We start from the raw sequence: 19577 nt of genomic DNA, 5'->3' as shown, positions 1-19577 counted from the left end.
CAGGACCGTGGGGATGTCTGTCGACTCTGTGCCCAAGGTGACCCAGTGCTGGCGCTGACCGGAAGGGACTTGTGACTCTGGTCAGGCTGGGTTTTCTGTTTCCCTAATGATGGTCCCACGTGATTGGAATGAAACAGAAGATGTGTTCCACTCACCGATGGTCCTAAGATCGAGTGGAGAGTCCTCTAGGGACCTTGGGGGGGGGAGGGGGTCTGCCTACTCTGCACCCAAGGTGACCCGGTGCTGGCACTGACCGGAAGGGACTTGTGACCCTGATCAGGCCAGGTTTTCTGCTTCCCTAATGCTGGTCCCGTGCGATTGGAATGGAACAGAAGTTGTGTTCCACTCACTGGTGGTTCTGGTGGTTTCGAGGATGTGGAGAAAGAGGAACACTATTCCATTGTTGGTGGGATTGCAAGCTTGTACAACCACTCTGGAAATCAGTCTGGCAGTTCCTAAGAAAATTGGACATAGTACTACCGGAGGATCCTGCAATACCTCTCCTGGGCATATATCCAGAAGACGTCCCAACCGGTAAGAAGGACACATGCTCTACTATTGTCATAGAAGCCTTCTTTATAATAGCCAGAAGCTGGAAAGAACCCAGATGCCCCTCAACAGAGGAATGGATACAGAAAATGTGGTACATTTACACAATGGAGTACTACTCAGCTATTAAAAAGAATGAATTTATGAAATTCCTAGGCAAATGGATGGACCTGGAGGGCATCATCCTGAGTGAGGTAATCCAATCACAAAGGAACTCACACAATATGCACTCACTGATAAGTGGATATTAGCCCAAAACTTAGGATACCCAAGATATAAGATACAATTTGTAAAACACATGAAACTCAAGAAGAACTAAGACCAAAGTGTGGACACTTTGCCCCTTCTTAGAATTGGGAACAAAACACCCATGGAAGGAGTTACAGAGACAAAGTTTGGAGCTGAGACGAAAGGATGGACCATCTAGAGACTGCCATAGCCGGGGATCCATCCCATAATCAGCCTCCAAACGCTGACAACATTGCATACACTAGCAAGATTTTGCTGAAAGGACCCAGATATGGCTGTCATTTGTGAGGCTGTGCTGGGGCCTAGCAAACACAGAAGTGGATGCTCACAGTCAGCTATTGAATGGATCACAGGGCCCCCAATGGAGGAGCTAGAGAAAGTACCCAAGGAGCTAAAGGGAACTGCAACCCTATAGGTGGAACATCAATATGAATTAACCAGTACCCCTTCCCCCCAGAGCTCATGTTTATAGCTGCATATGTATCAGAAGATGGCCTAGTCTGCCATCGTTGGAAAGAGAGGCCCATCAGTCTTGCAAACTTTATATGCCTCAGTATAGGGGAATGCCAGGACCAAGAAGTGGGGGGGGGGCAAGTGGGCAGAGGGTATGGGGGGACTTTTGGGATAGCATTCGAAATGTAAATGTAGAAAATACCTAATTAAAAAATTTGTGACTCATAATATAACCAGTAACACCATCTGCAATAACGCTCATGTTCATTGCTGATGCATTCACGATAGCCATGAAATAGAAAACTTAAATGTCCATCAGGTGAAGAATGGATGATAATAATGTGGTACATTTATATTTTTAGTATAGTATTTATTTAACTGTTAACCAGAATCAAACCATGAACTTTGTAGGTAAATGAATAGTTGAGAAGCCATCAATCTGCATATAACAATACATATGTATATGCATATACAACTTAAGACAAACATTGCTTATTTTCCCATGTTTGTGGAAATTAGCTTTGAATTTTGTGTTATGTTTGTTTCATTTGGAATACCTGTATAGAGGTCAGGAGTTAAGTAAAATACATTAGATTAAAGGGTATTTTGCTAGGCCCACTCATTTACAGGATCAAACGGGGTAATTTAACATGAAAAGTTAAATTATTCTGGTAGTGAGGTGGAAAGACTATCTAGAGTAGGAGAGAGTTGTTAATAGTAAAGAGGCTTCATGGAAACCTACTGCTTTAGAATTTTAGAAACTACTTTTTATTATTTATTTATTTATTTATTTAATACTCCATATTTTATTCCCACCCCAGTCCACCCTCCTACATCCTATACCCCCTCCCCACCCCTTGTCTCCATGTGGATGTCCCCACCACCATGCCACCTGACTCTAAACTCCCTGGGGCCTCCAGTCTCTTGAGGGTTAGGTGCATCATCTTCGAATAAGCACAGACCCAGCAGTCCTCTGCTGTATGTGTGCTGGGGGCCCCATATCAGCTGGTGTATGCTGTGTTTGGTGGTCCACTGTTTGAGAGATCTCGGGGGGGTCAGATTAATTGAGACTGCTGGTCCTCCTACCAGATTGCCTTCCTCCTCAGCTTCTCTCAGTCTTTCCCTAATTCAACATGAGGGGTCAGCTGCTTCTGTCCATTGGTAGGGTGCAACTATCTGCCTGACTCTTTCAGCTGCTTATTGGGTCTTCTGGAGTGTTGTCATGGTAATAGCGTCAGGCCTTGGGACCTCCCCTTAAGCTGAATCCCATTTTGGGCCTGTCGCTAGACCTTCTTTTCCTTAGGCTCCTCTCCATTTCCATCCCTGTAATTCTTTCAGACAGGAACAATTATGGGTCAGAGTTGCAACTTTGGGATGGCAATCCTATCCCTCACTTGATGTCCTGTCTTCCTGCTGGAGGTGGGCTCTATAAGTTTTCTCTCCCTACTGTCAAACATTTCATCTAAGGTCCCTCCCTTTGAGTCCTGAGAGTCCCTCACCTCTCAGGTCTCTGGTACATTATGGAGCCCCCCCCAACTCCCATTTCCTGAGGTTACCTGTTTCCATTCTTTCTGCTGACCCTCAGAGCTTCAGTCCTTATCCCTCACCCAATATCAGGCTCATTGCCCCTAAACAGAAAATCAAAGCCATGTAGCCACCCCTACCTCCTCATATACCCTTGGAGGCAGTGCTGCTTAAACCCTGTGTTCTGCCCACTCTTCTCTCCTTTTCAAACCAGACTTACCCCACGGAGTTACAATGATAGGCAGACCACCATGCCATATCACAGCTTTTTCCTCTCTTCTTCCATGCACTTTCCTCTCACTGTCAAAATACACTCTCAAGGACTACACTACAAAAGGCAATAACATGTAACCTCTTGTCTTCTTCCCCTCATCCCTCTACCAATCAACAGTTTTACAATCTCTGTGATTCCTTTGTGAAGGCAATCATAATCATCATCATCATCATCATCATGCCAATTACACTTCCAGCTAACCCTGCTGCCTCCTCCTCTACTTATGACTCTAATATGGGCCTGGAATTCTAGGCATTCCCAGCAAACATTCACCCCACATGAGTTAATCTGTTAACTTAAATCAAAATATTCACCCCAGGTGAATATTTCTTACTGCAACACTGGCTGCTTGCAGGAGGCCTCCATATATGGAGGTTGCAGACATTGGGGTTTCTGGAGGGGAAACTGGGAAAGGGTATAACATTTGAAATGTAAATAAAATATCCAATAAAAAAACAGAATGGAATCAATTGTAAATCCCTGCCCCCTGCTGCCACCCCACCACACACCAAAACATATTGAATCCACTAGTCATGGTGTTACCATGCTACTCAAAGTTAAAACTCACTTTCAAAATTCCATCAGTGATATCTGGAAGAAATAATAGTTAATGGGAGTCATGAGTAAGCTCTACCCTAATGGCTACGCTAAATACCCTATAGCTGACCAACATGTTTCCTGACAGCTTGGCAATGCTTCCAACACTAACATCCTTCAACAGAAGGATCAAACCCAGAGGGCGGTCCAAGCCACTCTCTCCTAGCTCCAGTACATCCAATATACAGTCAACCTCCTTTTTCTAACCATCCACTCCTCTCAATACTTTTTCTGTGCTCTCTCGGCTGCTATTAGAGGCTGTTGCCATTAACATCTGGCTTCATGAACCCCTTGGGCTCCTACACACATGGAAGTTGTAAAATAATGTTCTTTAATTTAATTTTATTTGTAATTCATTTTTTACACTCCATATTCCATTCCACATCTACCCTCTGACTGCTCCACATTCCTCACCTCTCCCCACCCCATCTCCACGTGGATGCTCCCACTCCCCACTCCACCTGACCACTAAACTCCCTGGGGCCTCCAGTCTCTTGAGGGTTAGGTGCATCATGTCTGAATGAACACAGACCTGAAAGTCCTCTACTGTATACGTGTTGGGGGCCTCATAGAAGCTGATGTATGCTGTCTGTTTGGAGTTCCAATGTTTGAAAGATATCAGGGGTCCAGATTAATTAAGACTACTGGTCCTCCTACAGGATCGCCCTTATCTTCAGCTTCTTTAAGCCTTCTCTAATTCAACAACAAGGATCAGCTGCTTCTGTCCATTGATTGGGAGCAAATATCTGCATCTGACTCTTTCAGCTGCTTGTTGGGTCTTTCAGAGGGCAGTCATGATAGATCCCTTTTTGTGAGCTCTCCATAAGCCTCAGTAATAGAGTCAGGCCTTGAGACCTCCCCTTGATCTGGATCCCACTTTGGTCCTGTCACTAAACCTTCTTTTCCTCAGGCTCCTCTCCATTTCCATCCCTGTAATGCTTTCTGACAGAAACAATTATGGGTCAGAGGTGTGACTGTGGGATGGCAACCCCATCCCTCACTTGATATCCTGTCTTCCTGCTGGAGGTGGGATCTATAAGTTCCCTCTCCGTATTTCCAGGCATTTCATCAAAGGTCCTTCCCTATGAGTCCTGGGAGTCTCTCACCTCCCAGGTCTCTGGTGCATTCTGGGGGTCCCCTCCCCACCTCCTATTTCTTCAGGTTGCCTATTTACATTCTTTCTGCTGATCCTCAGGGCTTCAGTCCTTTTCCCTCACCCAATACCAGATCATGTTCCCCTCTATCCCCCACAACCCCCCACCCTGTCTACTTTCCCTCCCAAGTTCCTCCCTCCTTCCCCACTTATGATTGCTTTCTTCTGTCTCCCAAGTGAGACTGAGACATCCTCACTTGAGCACTTCTGCTTGCTGAGCCCTTTGAGTTCTGTGAACTGTATCTTGTATATTTGATTTATGAGGACATGTCTACTTCTCATCTGGAATTCTCCTGTATGCAAATGAGGGATTCACAACACTTCAGCCTCTGCCAACAATATAAACTTACCCCCAAGCCTCTACCCACTCTCCAAAGTTTGTATAGCCCTTGTTCACCCCAAAGCAAAAGATCTGGTTCACTCAAAACTGTCTCCAGAGAAGGCTATTTCCTGCAGTCACACCAGCCCAGATCCTGCTAACTCATCCAACCAGATAAGGTTCATTTCATCCAGTCCAGCCCAGTGCACAGTGGTGGTTGGATATGCTGAGGGCAGAAACAGACGCAGGCTGACACTAAAAATCACAATCCAAATGTTAAAAGCAGATGATAGCTTTGCTAAAAGCCATCAATATTCTATTGTTTAAAAATACATTGTACTACTGTACACTACTGTAATCTCAGTTTTATGGAAGTTGAGGTGGGTAGACTGACATGCAAGTCTACAGCTCTCTGCCACCTTAGAAAAGAATGAATGACAGGAGCCTGATATAGCTGTCTCATGAGAGGCTCTGCCAGTGCCTGGCAAATACAGAAGTGGATTCTCACAATCATCCATTGGATGGAGCACAGGGTCCCAAATGAAGGAGCCAGAGAAAGTACCCAGGGAGCTGAAGGGGTCTGAAGCCCCATAGGAGGAACATCAATATGAACTAACCAGTACCTCCAGAGCTCCTTGGAACTAAACCACCAATCAAACACATGGTGGAACTTGTGGCTCTAGCTATATATGTAGCAGAGGATGGCCTAGTCGGTCGTCAATGGGAAGAGAGGCCCTTGGTCCTGTGAAGGCTTTAGGCTCCAGTATAGGGGAATGCCAGGACCAGGAATGGGAGTGGGTGGGTTGGGAAGCAGGGGGAGGGAGAGGGGATAGGGGATTTTCAGAGAGGAAACTAGGAAAGGGGATAACATTTCAAATGTAAATAAAGAAAATATCTAAAAAAAAAAAAAGAAAAGAAAAAAGAAAGAAAAGAATAAACTCCAGTCACCAGAAAAATTAAATCATTTTAGGCAGTGATTGCTTTATTCTTGATGTGTTAGAGGATTAAATGCACTCCAAAAAAATGACATTCTTAATGATCTTGTTCTTCTACCAAAATGTCTGCCCATATGAAATTATTCCTAGGAGTTTGAGGGTAAGTTTATATCATTGAGGCTGAAGTGCCTGAAATCCTTCATTTGCATGAGGAATTCCAGATGCTAAGTAGACAGTCCTCAGATAGGAAGTCTGACCTGAAATCAGCAAAACTTTCAATCTCAATAATGGTAAAAGTAAAGCATTCCATAAAAAAACAAATTTAAGTAATATCTACTTATATATCCAGCCCTAAAGATGTTGAAAAATAATGTTCACTCTAAAGGAGTTAACTACATCCAAGAAAACACAAGGAATTAATAATTTCTGACCAGCAAAATCAAAATTACTTTAAGATGAAAAAAACAATAATTTTCTCATTAGAATGACTGAAACACTTCATAGAATACTTAAGAATTATATAAAACAATCCAGATGACTTACAACGTAGCACACGTTATCTGATTCTCTCAACAATAGCAGCCATGAACAGACAAACAAGTGTACATCTTCATAGAAAATCTGACTATAATATACACAGTATGAGGTCACTTCTGGTGGCCACATAATGATTATGAATGTATAAATTAGGTAATCATCAGGTGCTTTTGCTTCAGCTTTTCATCACAAGACTGAACATGAAGTCTACTGCCCAGCATATCACTGAGTTCCTTCTATAAACATTGTTCATATAGGAAAAGTCGTCCTTCCCGATCTAACTTTTAAAGACAATCCAGAGCCTACTCTGGTGAACAGCTTATGGTTAAAGTGTTTCAAACATATGTGAATGTTCTTCACCTTCAGATATATCAATTTCCAAAATAGAAACTGATGATAAGATGACCATCCTTCCAGAGGACAGAGGTGTCAATCTTTATAAAATTGTCAGCCATTAACTTGAACATGAAATTAATTAATTTCATTTACATTACAAACAGTTTCTTTTCTTTCCTCTCCTCCCATCACTCCTCTTCCCTCCCATGCCCCATTTATTATTCCTTTCATTCTCTTCAGAAAATGGGAGACATTCCACAGATGTCAATTAGCCTTGTCATATCAAGTTATAGTAATACTAGGTGCATCTTTCCTACTGAGGCTAGATGAAGGAAAAGGTCCCCAAATCAGGTAACAGTTTCAGAGGCAGCCTCTGCTCATGCTGTTATGAGTCCCACATTGAAACAAGCTATACAACTGTTAGATATGTGCAGAGTGCCTAGGTCAGTCCCCTGCATGCTGCCTTATTGGCAGTTCAGACTCTGTGAGCCCATATGGGCCATGGTTAGTTTATTCTGTAGGTTTTCATATGACGATCCTCTGCCTCCCACGATCCTTCCTCTTTCTTTAGGATACTCAAGATTCACCCAGTGTTTGGCCGTGGGCCTCTGCATCTGTTTCCATCAGTTGTGGGTTGAAGCTCCTGTGATGATGGTTATGCTAGGCTCCTGTCTGCAGGTATAGCAGAATACCATTAACACTGTCAGGAATGGACTTTCTCTTATGGCATAGGCCTAAGGTGAGTGCTTCAACGGAGCTTTTCTTTGATATTTATGTTGGATGTTATAATCATTTATTTGATAGTATTTTCCTATTCATACTCACTTAAAACTAAAAACATGACTATTATAGACCATTCTCTGGAATGTAAAAGGCAGAAAAGACTGTTGACTGATTTGTAATTTCTGTGGAGCTTTCTGAGGAATATACAAAGCCTTAGAATTAAACAATATTTACACAGATAAAGTTAATATAATACATTATGCTCCATATGTAGTTTGGGATTGACATTCTTCTTTAATTTAATTTTAATGTTACTGTGTCTCAAGGTATACATAAAGAAAATAAAATGAAAAGGAAAAAAAGCAGGATTATTAAATGTGCTTTTAAAAGTATAAGGATAAAAATATTTTTGGCAAATAAATGAGTTCTATATACAGGCTGAAAAACCTGGACATTAAAGAAAGCTGTCAAGGCTCAGCAAGTTATGAATATATGAGTAAATTATAAAAAGAATGTACAAGATAAGATGACAGTATGATGTCTCTGATCCTAAAATTTGCAAAGTCCCCACTCCCAAAGACTCATGTGTTTGGATGCTCGGCCCACAGAGAGTGGCATTATTCAGAGTCATGGCCTTGTTTGTGTAGATGCGGCCTGATTGGAGAAAGTTTGCCATTGTGGGAGTGGGCTTTAAGGTCACCTATTGTCAAGCTACACTCAGTGTGGCACACACACTCCTTCTGCTTATAGATCAAGAGTTAGGACTCAAAGCTCCTTCTTCAACACCGTGTCTTCCAGAATGCTGCCATACTCATGATGATAATGGACTAACCTTCCAAAACTTTAAGCTAGACACAGTTCAATGTTTTCCTTTATAAGAGTTTTCTCTCGTCATGTTTTCTCTTCATAGTGATAAAACCCTAAGTAATATAGTCATCCTTTTCTGAAGAGAAACAGAGGAAGTGGATGTGGGAGGGAAGGACAAGGAAGAGAGGAGGAAGGGAAAACAGTTTGGGATGTAAGAAAGATAAATTATAAGGTCAGAGTTCAATACACTGAAATGCATGGAGTTCTCTCAAAATACTGATCTGCCCTTGGTAACATTTACAAGGACTAGCTTGAAAGAACAAAATGTGTATCTGATCAGTGTGTATAGTTTAACTCATGTTCCAGCTTTATATAAGTACTACAGAGTAGCTTAAAAATACCAGACTTTGGATGGAAAGATGACTCAGCAGTTAAGAGCCCTGGAGGCCACAGATTCATCTCCCAACACCAACATAGTATCTCAAAGCCATATATGGCTCCAGACTCGGGGGATCCAGTGCCATCTTCTGACCTCTTAGAGCACAAACTTGCATGTGGTACATAGAAAATCAAATATTTAAGCACGAATAATCTCATACCTTAGTGGTTACCAGAAGAAGAGTGCTTATGATAAAACAGATTAAAATACCAGTATGAATAAGGTGAGAACAAAGACTTATGTCCCTGCACTACCTGCAGTAGTGAAGTAGTAGTGAGGGACCCACTTGTCTTCATGTTATAACTGTTTGCATTCCGCCTGTGCTCTAGTGCCTGACCCAAATCCCGTAATCTGTGGGCAGTACTATTGGAATCAAAGGATTGTGGGTTTCTTGGTTTTTTTTTTTGTTTGTTTTTTAAAGGATGTGTGTATGGGTGAACAGAAGACATTCCAATAGCCAAGTTGTCTACCCAATAACCAAGTTGTCTACCCACATTGGAAGCCACTATTGTGTGGAATATATGGTGGAGGCATGAGACAGAAAAAGAAGCAAAAATGTTTGAACCTTGTGAAGAGAGGCAGAACTAAAGAGAAATACCCTGATGTGAATAACCTTCCCTGCTACCTGAGGCATTGATGAAGTCCCAGATTATTTGGGGCCATGTATGAGTCCATGGTCGTGTAGCAGGAGGGGTCTGTGTTGATACCCGGGGCTCATATTGCCACCAAAGTCCATGTGGTCATGCTGGGTCTTGGCTGCTTCCCAGGACCATTTTGATGTCCAAGAGTTGTCTCTACTCCATACTGGCTGTGACACTCTGGAGATCTGACCCCACACTTCGCTGGCTATAGCATTTAGGAGAGTGGTTCATATACTGCCTAGGCAGCCTAGTAGAGTGACCTCTGGTAGCTGGAGTATGAGTGACCAAACCAAAAGTACTTGAGCTCAAGAGAGCTGTCCCTACTACAAATCAGCTGCAGCACTCAGAACAGCAAGGTTTGAATTTCTTCTGGGTAGATCTGGCCCTGGTGGCAAAGTTGCTGGTTTGCTAGCACCAAGTACATGAGGCCAGAAAGCTGTGCTGACCTTTGAAAGATTTTGCATTGGGCGGTCTAGCCAGGACATTGCTGGAGAGCTTGCCTTTGTGGTATGTGTGCAGTAGTGCTGGTAGCCTAACCATTACTGCTACCACTCAGGCCCAGATCCTAGGCATTGAGCTGGCCCACTGCAACAACTCTCTAATCTGTGAATTGCTGGAGTTCCTGAACAAACAAAGTCCTGAAGAAAGAAAGCTGCAGGATCTCCCAACACAGGGAAAAAACAGCATAACTGATAGAAGTCTTGGTGAGGATCCAGTATTGATAGTGTAGCAGAAGCAAGAGTCCTTGAACGTGACCAATGACTTTCTGCAATGAACATTTGCAAGTCAAGATCTGTGGACAGAAGTATATACTATGTGACACACCATGATGCACCACAGCTTCCACCAAAAAAAATAAAGATGTTTACTTTTGTTTATTTTTAAATTTTATTTAACTTTTGTTTTTTATCTTATTGGCAAGGGAGCTTAGAAGGGTGGAAAGCAGCCATCAAGGGACACAGAGATAGTTGAATTGGGCTGCTGATAAAAAAAAAATCAAGAAAACTTGGGAAACTATGAAAAGATCGAACTTATGAATAACAAAAATATAAGAAGGTTGATAAACCCAGACAAAAGCCCAGAAAATATTTTCAACTAAATCATAGAAGAAAATTTTGCTAACCTAAAGCCGGAAACAGCTATAAAATGCACAAAAACATACAGAACACTTGCACTATGCCATGCTTCCCTCCACAATGATAACAGAATGTACCTCTAAAACTTAGCCCCAATTAAATGTTTGCCTTTATAAGATTTGCAATGGCCGGGCATGGTGGTGCATGCCTTTAATCCCAGCACTTGGGAGGCAGAGGCAGGTGGATTTCAGAGTTCAAGGCCAGCCTGGTCTACAGAGTGAGTTCCAAGACAGCCAGGGCTACACAGAGAAACTCTGTCTCAAAACAAGAACAACAAAAAATTTGCCTTGGTCATTGTGTCTCTCACAGCAATGGAAACCCAGCTAAGACAGAAGTTGGCACCATCAGTGGGGCTCATTATCATCATCATGGAACAATGACATTATGAGGAAGACTTTTATTATGGAGGAGCCAAGAGTTTTACATCTTGACACAAAGTTAGCCAGAAGGAGACTCTCTTCTACACTTAGTGGAGCCTATGCATAGGCCCTCAATGCCCACTGATGTAGTGATGTATTTGCTCTGTCAAGCCCACACCTACACCAACAAGGCCACACCCCCTAATATTACCACTTACCATAGACCAAGCATATTCAAATCACCACAGTAATGGACTCTGAAGGATGTCATATCCAGAAACATTTTTTTTAATTTATTAAGTCTGGAATCCTGGACTCACCTGGGTCATCTGCACAGCACTACATAGAAAATAAAAGACAGTTAATCATTCTTTACTATGTATCTGCAAACAGATACATAGTAAGTGTTTTAAATGGGAGTATCACTCCAACATGTCCTTCTATGGGACTATGCTGAGGAGCTGGCCTTCATCTTGTGAGCATCCTCATCCTGACTGTGGCTAGGAAGGTGAAATTCTTCAAAACATAGACTTCTGCCTGAAGTTCTCCTCTCCTTTTACAGCTTATGTTGCCTTTTGTGTGGGGTCCTTGCAAGTGTCACAGCTGGCAGTACAACTATCCTGAAGCTAAGTGTGAAACTCAAGTCAGCGCCACTTTACCAGCCATTGGGTCAAACTCTTTTTGAGTCTCCGAAAATTGCTTAATTGTTTACATATTTAAACACAGCAAAATTTTGAAGGAAAGTATCCACTGACAATTATCACAAGAGTATATGGTAACAATGAAACTCCCTTGCAATGTACATCTATATATTAAAGGACCTATGAATTTTACCATGAGGGTTTTTCTGACTGATCAAACAGTGTTCAGGAATCTGGGTGTAGGTAGGTAGAACTTTTAATAAGCATAAAATGGAAGGGATCTGCAACCCTATAGTTGGAACAACAATATGAACTAATCAGTACCCCCAGAGCTTGTGTCTCTAGCTGCATATGTAGCAGAAGATGGCCTAGTCAGCCATCACTGAGAAGAGAGGTTTTGCAAACTTTATATGCCCCAGTACAGGGGAACGCCAGGGCCAAGAAGTATGAGTGAGTGAGTGAGTAGGGGAGCAGGGCTGCGGGGGAGGGTATAGGGGATTTTGGGGATAGCATTTGAAATGTAAATGAAGAAAATATCTGATAAAAATGTGGGAAAATGGGTTCCATTAATTGAGAATGCAAAATATACAAGACTTCTTCATAAGAATTGGTTCTAATACACTAAATGATGTCTACATTGTGTCCTATAAGGATTGGCTTGGTTTGGCAAATCATACCATTCTCTGCAACATCATGAGAGGAAAGTGAAACAGAAGACAATGGGAACCACGTGCTAAAATAGAGAAGCTCAGAAAACTGTGGTATATTTCCAGTACTATTTTATTCTTACTATTACACTTATTATTTTAAGTGAGTGTATTCACCCTGAGCCTCTCTATTATTAGAACTGCTTGAAGTTATAGACATTATGGTCTCATTCTCCTAGTTATGGAGTTCAAGGATCCACAGTGTATTCCTTGGAGATTCTAAAAGACAAACATCTAGATCCACTAATGTCTCTTGGTTTTATCCTACTGTCTAATTTTATCATCACTAGCATCAACAACTCTAGCCATCACACACTTCAAATTTTACTACTTTATTGAATGTCTCTCTCTAGCTCTCTGTCTGTCTGTTCCTATGTCTCTGTCTCTCTGCCTCTGTGTGTGTGTGTGTGTGTGTGTGTGTGTGTGTGTGTGTGTGTGTACTTAGATTCATGTGCCATGGCACCAAGTGTAGAGCAGAAGACAATTTGAGGCAATCAGTTCCCCACTTATACCATGTAAATAAAAAAATTATCTGAAGTGCTCAGGTTTAAAATGATAATATGAATTTTTGTTTTAGATATTTAAAAAATTTAGGGTAACCCACTGATGCCTATGTGCTATCACCTATGTAATTTGTACTCTCAGGGTGATCCCAGCCTTTGACATCACTTACCCAGTCCACAAAAATATTTGAGCTGGGAGCAGTATTTCTGTATGTCCCTTGCCCTGGGAAGATGATACCTGTATTTGAGAGATGTGGAAATCAACACTGGGATGAAAGATCTATAATGCCATTTTTCCTGGCTAGATAACCTATATGAGTCAGTATGAGTAATGAAATATGAAAAGTATATTGGGTCTCTCCTTCTCATTCTCCCTTCTCACTCACTCTCTCTCTCAACACAGGGACACACACAGAAGGAGAGAGGATATATAAACATAGATAGGAAGATGATAGATAGATAGATAGATAGATAGATAGATAGATAGATAGATAGATATAGAGATAGATAGATAGATAGATAGATAGATAGATAGATAGATAGATAGATAGATAGACATAGGTGATATAGACAAGCATAGATTTAGATATAGATTATGTAGATATATAGATGAAATAGATACAGATGAAGATGATATACATAGGTATAAGTAGAGATAGATAGGTATGAAATGTGTAATTTTCATACACATTTGTATGTAAAATTCTAAAGCAGTAGATATCCATGAAGCTTTTTACATTGTTCTTTAGTATTACTAACACTCCCCATATCTCTTCTCTATACAAACTTTCCATCCCTCCAACATACTTTAACTTTCCATGTTCCACTATCTGCTTTAATTTTTTAAAGAACTATGTTCTAGCAAAAGGCTCTTAACCAGATGTCCCTTACTTAACTCCTGATTTTTATATAGGTATTCAAAAAAAAACTAAACAAAACAAAACCATACATGACTCAAGAGTCAAAGTTAATGTCTACAAACTAGGGAAAATGGGCAATTTTTCTCTTAATGTATGGGTTACCATATGCGTACAATTGCATGCAGTACAATTGCTTCACAACTATCCATTTACCTAAAAATGTTATAATTCTATTTTGCTGAGCAGATGAATAATATCCTATAGTATAAATGTAACACATTATCAATTTATCACCTAATGGACATTTAAGCTGTTTCTATGTCATTGGCTATTGTGAATACAGCTTCAATGAACATGTGTGGTTCTCTATTTTAATTAATAACTGCCCTATACATATACTTGCCTGAACTTAAAGTATTGATACTTTTTTTGAAAGTTAAAATTTATTAAGCCATCATGTGCCAAATACTCAGGTTCAAATTAATTTAAAAACATATACAGGCATGTAATGAACTTAAAAATGAGAAAACTGGATGGGAAACTGTGCAGAGCTACGAGTGACTGATGGAACTGAACTAAAATCAAGGTCATCATCTGTTACAAACTGTTTCCCCTCAGTGCCCAACATTCAACTGACTCACAATTATCTAGACCTTTAAAGAGCAATTTTTAATAAAAAGCACTTGGCAAGCCTAACAATTTTTCCATAAATTGGAATGATAGTAACTGAATCCATCGTTTTCTACAAACTGATTTTAAGCAAAGTGACCTCAGTGACAAATGTGTTTTATCATTTATTTAGATGTTGAAGCTCTCGCACTAAGTTTTTACAAGCTGGTGAACACTGACAAACTATTTCTCCCACAGAACTACAACCACACATTCCCAGACAGAACTACAACCACACATTCCCAGACAGAACTACAACCACACATTCCCAGACAGAACTACAACCACACATTCCCAGACAGAACTACAACCACACATTCCCAGACAGAACTACAACCACACATTCCCAGACAGAACTACAACCACACATTCCCAGACAGAACTACAACCACACATTCCCAGACAGAACTACAACCACACATTCCCAGACAGAACTACAACCACACATTCCCAGACAGTATAAATATATGGTTGAACTAACATTAATACACATCACCATTTTATTGATTATATAATAAAACAAATGATCAAGTATTCAATTATTAAGTTACATAGCTCAAAAGGCGTGTAAAACATTTCTGCTCAGTTCACTAGCAGATCCCACTTTGGTTTTTTTGCAAGAGATTTGGAAGAGAAAAGGAAAGCCATCATTCAAACAAGCTGAAAAACTGCTGGTTAGTATGAAAAACACAAAAATTTCAGAAATTTTGATTAATAATTGGTTAGCTACAACAATGTATCTCTACGTCTTAAAAATATTTACTAAATTAAAGAGCATACACTACATGTCCTGCACAAGACAAAGGCAACATATTACTAAAAATATTTAATAGCCCCCTCTCATTTCTTTTTCTGGCTCTCCCTGTTAGGTTGCATCTCTGAATGCAAACATTAAATTAACTATAATGTCTGGAGACATTATTGAAGATGTGTGCTTCTGTAACAAAGTTAATTTTCAAACAGAGGTTTCCCAAAACAGAACAAAATGAGACAGAGACATTAAATAATCAGCGCAAGACTTAGTTTAAAAAAAAAAAAAAAAAAAAAAAAAAAGGATGGCTAAGCAAACCTGATGTATTCTGGTGTAAGTGTGGGAGATGTAAACAGAGTGAGCAGGCAGATAGCGAGAGAAGCCCTGCAGTGTTTGAATGACTGGAGGAATACACCATGGATGCTCTAGAGTTCTTAGTTCCTGCAATTTTGGTTCTGCTAGAAATATACAAGTATTGTGCTGAGTATTTTGGCACCTAATCCTTCTTAACTCCTTATAGTCTAATAATATTCTGGCACAGGAGTAGACTTAATGGCATAACTCAATACCTTATTTTAGGAAAGGTCAGTTGGAACAAATAATAAGCACATTTTAAATGCTGACAAACAAAAATCTTTTGCTAAGTGTCCAAACATCTTGATCTTAGCCCAAATATAGAGATTGCAATCCTGGCAAACTTGTGACCTGGTGAAACTGTTTTTCAATATTCCTGTGGAGCTTCAGTAGACTTATTAGGTAAGCCGACACATTGGGTAATAGGTATGACAAATCAGGTCCCATCTGAAGTTCCACTTCCAAGGCAATAGCATCAGGCACCCCAGGTTTCTTGAATACAACAGTTGTTTCTATGACCATTGGAATCCTTGAAGCGGAGCCGCATTATCGGACAGTATTTCTCCAGATACAAAGGTTGCTTGCTGTTAAAAGCTCCGCGCCGCTTTTGTCTTATGAATTGTACTGCATCTTCATATTTCATTCCACCTTCAATTAATGCTAGGGCAACAAGCACTGGAGCTCTGCCAAGGCGTGCAACACAATGGACAGCAATACGGCAACCAGGTTCTTCACAAAATTTAATCTTCACAAGACTTAACCAGTCATTGACAATCTGGTTGGATGGTGGTGCAGCATCATCAAAAGGCCAGTCAAGAACATGAATGTCTTCTTTCTCCTCAAGAGTAGTGTCGTAAGTTGTTTCACATACTCTTACTATTGTGATAACTCCATACTTCTTAAGCTCCTCTATAAATTTGTTTAAGGTCACATTGGTTGGATTGTGTGTAATAAGAAATCTCATGTTCTTGGATGTGACTTCCACAGGAGCAAGGTGGTTCATTAGAGCCATGTTTAGTTTTTAAAAAACACCCAAAAGGGTTATGAAATAATTTAAAAATTATTTGGAATACAGAAATGACTTAAAACAAAAACAAAAAAACAATCTGAAGTCTATTCCAGTATTCAATATACTCCACTTGAAATTCTCAGTATTTTGATTATGAATTGGGAGAAATGGGCAATGAAATGAACCTCCTAACAAGAAGCAGTGATTCTTCAATCCAGTATTTCTGAGGCAATACAAAGGAAGTGCACCGCACCGAGGTTTACCCCATTCAGGTCTGAGCCCTTGTAAAATATTCTTCAGATTTTAATTCAACACACCTGTATCCATGTTATCCACTCTTCAAGGGGTTTCTTGGTGGAGTAGTAATGAATTTCTACAGTTCACTTGTCTGCATAGAAGTCGTGCTGTGCCTGGCAGTAATCTCCACTGCCCTTCAGAAACTGCACAAATGTGTGAGCAAGAAAACCACAGAACTGAGGAATATGTCTACTCATTGAAGATTGTGGCCTAATCATACAGCCTGTCCCGAGGCGACAGGGCAGGTAGCAGTGGGCGTCTCTGGGCGGCGGCAGTGATGCAGGCAGCGGGGGCACCAGACGACCATGCAGTGAGCTGCCTGAGGAGCATCATCGAGGGGGCCGCAGCCCAGAGCCCATGCCGATACCTTTTTTTTTATTTTGTTTGTAATTCATTTTTTTACATTCCATATTCCATTCCTCGACCCTCCCCATCTACCCTCTGACTGCTCCACATCCCACACCTCCTCCTCACCCCATTCCATCTCCATATGGATGCCCCCACCCCCTACCACACCTGAACTCTAAATTCCCTGGGGCCTGCAGTCTCTTGAGGGTTAGGTGCATCATCTGAATGAACACAAACCTGGAAGTCCTCTACTGTGTGTTTGGGGCCTCATATCTGTCTGGTGGTCCAGTGTTTGAGAGACCTCCCCGGGGGGTAGGGGGAGTTCCAGATTCATTGTGACTGCTGGTCCTCCTACAGGATCGCCCTTCTCCTCAGCTTCTTTTAGCCTTCTCTAATTCAACAACAGGAGCCAGCTGCTTCTGTCCATTCATTGGCTGGGTGCAAATATCTACATCTGACTCTTATAGCTGCTTGTTGGGTCTTTCAGAGGACAGTCATGATAGATCCCTTTTTGTGTGTTCCATAGCCTCAGTAATAGTGTCAGGACTTGAGACCTCCCCTTGAGCTGGATCCCACTTTGGGCCTGTTGATACTTTTTAATAGACTTATTTATTATTTATAAAATGTTCTGTACTCCATGTATGTCTGCAGGCTAGAAGAGGGCACCAGATCTCACTATAGATGGTTGTGAGCCATCATGTGGTTGCTGTGAATTGAACTCAGGACCTCTAGAACAGAAGACAGTGCTGTTAACTTCTGAGCCATCTCCCCAGCCACAAAACATTGATTCTTTACATACAAAATTCTATAGAAAATAGCACAGTGTGTTATGTTTCTCATAAGGCTCCATGGGTATCTCTCAAAATGAGTCATGATCTATCTGGGAACTTAATGGTCAAAGATGGGGTAAAAACCCTCCCTAGATTGGTATTAAAAATGTTCCACAACACCTAGGTCAGTCCCATGTAAGCTCGCTGATTGGCAGTCCAGTCTTTGCAAGACCATGTGTCCCTAGATTACTTGTTTATGTAGGTTTTCATGTGGTTACACTCTGCCTCCTGCAATCCTTTATTCTCAGGATTCTACAAGCATTGCATAATATTTAACTATATATGTTTCACTGTATCTGTTTCCATCAGTTTTAGGGTGAGCCCTATTTCATGATAGTTATGCTAGCCTCCTGTCTGCAGATATATCAGAATATCTAGGTCCTGTGAAGGTTCTGTGCCCCAGTATAGGGGAATACCAGGGCCAGGAATGGGAGTGGATGGGTTGGGGAGCAGGGGTAGGGGATAGGGGATTTTTCAAGGGGAAACTAGGAAAGGGGATAACATTTGAAATGTAAGTAAAGAAAATATCTAATTAAAAAAGATATTTCTCCTACAGATTTGAACATGGTCATAGCTAGCATATTAATTTTTATATTGTGTTAATGTGTACATTAATAATGTAACTGATTACCTATATAAGATTATCTCAATAAATAATAATGTAAAAAAAAAAGCAGTGTTGGGGGCATGTGTCTCATATAAGTACAATAAGTGGGTGTTTCTTTGATATTTATGTTGGATGCTATAATCATCAATTTGATTATGTTTAACTGCACATCAGTCAAAAACACAAGCATTGGTCCTCAGGAAATACTTTGTCCAATTTTCAGAGGAACCACCAGACTGATTTTCAGAGTGGTTGTACCAGCTTGCAATCCCACCAGCAATGGAAGAGTGTTCCTCTTTCTCCACATTCTCACCAGCATCCGCTGTCACCTGAGTTTTTTATCTTTGGTACCAGCCATTCTGACTGGTGCAAGGTAGAATCACAAGGTTGTTTTGATGTGCATTTCACTGATGACTAAGGATGTCGAACATTTTTTTAAATACTTCTCAGCCCTTTGAGTTTCCTCAGTTGAGAATTCTGTTTAGCTCTTTAACCCATTTTTAATAGGGTTATTTGATTCTCTGGAGTCTAACTTCTTGAGTTCTTTGTTTATATTGGATATTAGCCCTCTATAGGATGTAGAATTGGTAAAGATCTTTTCCCAGTCTGTTGGTTGCCATTTTGTCTTATTAACAGTGTCCTTTGCCTTACAAAAGCTTTGCAATTTTATGAGGTCCCATTTCAATCCTACTAAAATCAGGGACTATACAAGGCTGCCCTCTCTCTCCCTATCTATTCAATATAGTACTTGAAGTTCTAATTAGAGCAACAAAAGGAGGTCAAAGGGATACAAATTGGAAAGGAAGAAGTCAAAATATCACTATTTGCAGATGATATGATAGTATACTTAAGGGACCGCAAAAACTCCACCATGGAAATCCTATAGCTGATAAACAACTTCAGCAAAGTGGCTGGATATAAAATTAACTCAAACAAATCAGTAGCCTTCCTCTACTCAAAGGATAAACAG

General features: G+C 40.7%; 1 pseudogene; it reads right to left on the bottom strand.

Moving 5' to 3' along the window:
- Nucleotides 1-15991: 15991 nt before the first annotated feature.
- LOC110288363 (protein tyrosine phosphatase type IVA 1 pseudogene) lies at nt 15992-16528 on the bottom strand (annotated as a pseudogene).
- Nucleotides 16529-19577: the final 3049 nt, after the last annotated feature.

Source organism: Mus caroli, unplaced genomic scaffold, assembly GCF_978045245.1.
Source record: "Mus caroli unplaced genomic scaffold, Mus_caroli_1 scaffold_8, whole genome shotgun sequence".
NCBI lineage: Eukaryota > Metazoa > Chordata > Mammalia > Rodentia > Muridae > Mus > Mus caroli.
The sequence above is the reverse complement of the archived record's forward strand: the minus strand, read 5'-3'. Positions and strand labels throughout refer to the sequence as shown.